The 3,700-nt window shown below is 42.0% G+C and overlaps 1 pseudogene; it reads left to right on the top strand.

The window, feature by feature from the left end:
- The first annotated feature begins 259 nt into the window (after positions 1 to 259).
- The window catches only part of LOC126704266 (uncharacterized), an 8,691-nt pseudogene continuing 5,250 nt past the window's right edge, over positions 260 to 3,700 (top strand).

Here is a 3,700-nt window from a genome sequence, read left to right as displayed (position 1 = left end):
GCACCTAGGAAGGTGACTCATACCAAGCCTCCCACTCCTTCACCTACTTTGCCCTCCTAAACAGCCGACCTAAAGAGGAAAAGACAGCAAAAAGGGAAGGAAGTGATGGGATCTGGACAAACCCTTCCCCCCCCCCCCCCCCCCCCCCCCCGGCGAGGAAGAGGTTCAAAAGGCATCCAAACAAGCCAAAACGGGGTAGAGGGGCGCCGAAAAGAGAAGTGACCCCTAGATAGGGCCTCCGGCCTAGCTCCCTGCCCCAATGTTGAACAGGGAATCTCTCCTTGCCAATGCTTCTATCTACAATTTCCAAGGAGGAACAGCTAGCTACGTTGCAGATGCGGTGGAGCGGGCTTTGTTGCTCCTCGAGAATATGGCCGAGTTGCGAGGCATGAGGTCTTCCTCAGTCTTAAAAGATACCTCGCCATGGTATGTCCTTTCGCTTTTTCCCTAATCTGTTCTTTTTATCCTCTTTCTCTAATCCTTATCTCTTTCTTTGGCAAGCTGTTCAAGCCTCCTTCCGGGCAGAGGAGATGACCAATTATTGCCATAGACAAATGAAGGATGAGGAGGGCATATCGTAGCCATGGAGGCCTTTCAAGTGGTCGATAAGAGCCTCTAAGAGCACAAGAAGAGGCTGTAGAAGGAGGAAAAAGAAAGAAAATACGCAGCAGCCGCCCTTGAAAATGTTGAAAAGCAAGCCGAGAGCCAAAACGTAGTGCTGAGGACCTGCTGGCCTCCTCAAAACCCATATTGCTGCGCTGAAAAAGAAGTTGGAAGATGTTGAGAAGGCTAAGGCTCTTGCCGAGAAGGCCAAGGATGAGGCAGAGAAAACCAAAGACAAAGCAAAGCAGCATGGGTACGATGTTAGGGTGGTCGAGACTAAGGACGCCCTTAAGGCCGAGGTCCTTGCTATATATAGGACTTATTGTGCCCTAGTATGGGATGAAGCCCTCAACCAAGTTGGGGTTGAGGCTTCTTCTATACTTAAGAGAGTAGAAAGTATCTACTACCCCCCAGCTATATGCCCTTCAAGCTCTTCGGACTCCAAGGCTGACCCAATGTCCTCGGAGGCTGGTGAAATTTAGGGCATCCCATCCAAAACTCCTCCTGCAGCCAACACTTTCTTAAAGGGGGCAAAGCTAGCTGAGGACACCACAGGAGCAGGGGATGCCAACAAAGAAATAGTCCAAGGCACCGAACTACCTCCATCTGTTCCAAAGGATCTCTCCTAGCAAAAAGGAACTTCTTAGAGTATAGAGTTGGTGTTGGCAACTCTTGCCATACCCCCAAAAGAGGATCCCAAGGACAAGGCCCATGAGTCTACCACGGTAGCAAATACCCAACTTCCCAAGGATGCAAAAGAAAAACTTGTAATAAAAATGAAAAAATAGGTTGCCCTTTTAAAAAAAAAAAAATATATATGTAAGCAACTTGCCTTTTTGTACTTGATCTACCTTGTTTTAAGGCTTTTATCTATGAAACTTATGGGTATTTTCTTTTTCCCTACAATTTACATACTGAAGTTGATATGATTTCTATTTTAGTTAAACCTTAATAAAAATAATTAATGAGGTAGCACTTCTCTCACTAATCCACTTGAGTAACAGTGTAATTGTCCTATTTCATATGATCAACAGCAAAAAATGGGTGAAATTTACTAAGTCAATCATCTTGGAACAGCATGAACTTAAATTTAAGAACATACACAGTATTGCAATGCGCGTATAGGTTTAAAAATTGCTCTGTGCCTTACTCGTCAACAAGTTCATAGGGTCAAAGGGATAGTAAACTTTTACACAAACACAAATATGCCTATAAATGCTTTAAGTGATGCTCATGGGCATCTGTTTGGGACTCTTGTTGCAGTAAAACCACTGCTGTTTGGAATAATTACACTTGGCAACAAAGTCATTAATAAAGGATACCAATTTACCTTAAACAGGTATTTCACCAAGTCCACAATAACCAAGACTTTGACCTGATACTTAGCAACTTAAGGATCCAAGCATAGCTTAGGTTTTGTTTGATACTTAGACAGATGTCAAGGAGTACTAATTTTCCCAAAGCAAGTGGTCCGAGAAACCAGGCATAGCTAAGATTCTATTTAATACTTAAAATAATGACTAAAAGTTATCAATTTTCCCAAGGCATGTAGTCCGAGGAGCTAAGCATAGCCAAGGTTCAGTTTGATACTTAGATAAATGTCAAGGAATATTAATTTTCCCAAAGTAGGTGGTCCAAGGAACCAGACATAGCTAAGATTCTATTTAATACTTAAATAAATGTCAATGAGTACTAATTTTCCCAAAACAGGTGATCCGAGGTATCAGGCATAGCTAAGATTCTGTTTAATACTTAAAATAATGACTAAAAGTTATCAATTTTTCCAAAGCATGTGATCTGAGGAGCCAGGCATGGCCAAGGTTTAGTTTGATACTTAGATAGATGTCAAGGAGTATTAATTTTTCCAAAGCAGGTGGTCTGAGAAACCAGGCATAACTAAGGTTCTATTTAATACTAAAAATAATGACTAAAAGTTATCAATTTTCCCAAGGCATGTGGTCCGAGGAGCCAGGCATGGCCAATGTTCAGTTTGATACTTAGATAGATGTCAAGGAGTATTAATTTTCCCAAAGCAGGTGGTCCGAGGAACCAGGCATAGTTAAGGTTTTGTTTAATACTTAAAATAATGACTAAAAGTTATCAATTTTCCCCAGACATGTGGTCCGAGGAACCAGGCATGGCCAAGGTTTAATTTGATACTTAGATAGATGTCAATAACGTATGACTCATAATACAACAAACCTAAAGAGAGTGAAGGAGGCCTTTATTAATAATAATACCTCTTAAGGTTATTTACATTCCAAGGGCGTGATACAGCTCTTTTCTCTAAATCCTCTAGATAATAGGTACCTATCCCGGCCGCCGATGTGATACGATATGGCCCTTCCCAATTGGATCCCAACTTTCCCCATGCTGGGTTCTTTGCCTTTCTTAGGACTTTTTTCAAAACCAAGTCTCCAACTGTTAGTGACCTTAACTTTACGTTGCCATCATACCCTTATTTGAGCTTGTTTTGATAGTAGGCCAATTCTACCATAGCACTTTCTCTCCGTTCTTCAATTAAATCCAAGCTCTTCCCTAATAGCTCATCGTTTTTGCTTGGAGTGAAGGAACATGATATCAATGTGGGGAATCCAGTTTCTAGAGGAATAACAGCCTTAACCCCATAAGTCATAGAAAAGGGTGTCTCCCCTGTGGACCTTCGAGGTGTAGTCTGGTAGGTCCATAGGACATGGGATAGCTCCCCTGCCCATTTCCCCTTCGCGTCATCCAATCTCTTTTTAAGTCCACTTACTATGACTTTGTTAACAGCCTCAGCCTACCTATTTCCCTGTGGATATGCCGAGGTGGAGTATCTATTCATTATGCCCAGGTTACAGCAATATCTTCTAAAGGCTTTACTATCAAATTGAAGTCCATTGTCCGAGATGAGAGTACGGGGAATTCCAAACGTTGTGACAATATTTTTCCAAAAGAATTTTTTGACATCCATATCCCTAATATTCACCAGAGGTTCAGCTTCAACCCATTTAGTGAAATAATCCGTGCCCACTAACAAATACCTCTTATTCCCTGTTGCCTTAGGGAAGAGGCCTACAATATCCAAACCTCACTGAGCAAAAGGCCAAGGGTTGGA

Source organism: Quercus robur, chromosome 10, assembly GCF_932294415.1.
Source record: "Quercus robur chromosome 10, dhQueRobu3.1, whole genome shotgun sequence".
Classification (NCBI taxonomy): Eukaryota; Viridiplantae; Streptophyta; class Magnoliopsida; order Fagales; family Fagaceae; genus Quercus; species Quercus robur.
This window is presented reverse-complemented; position numbering and strand designations above follow the sequence as displayed.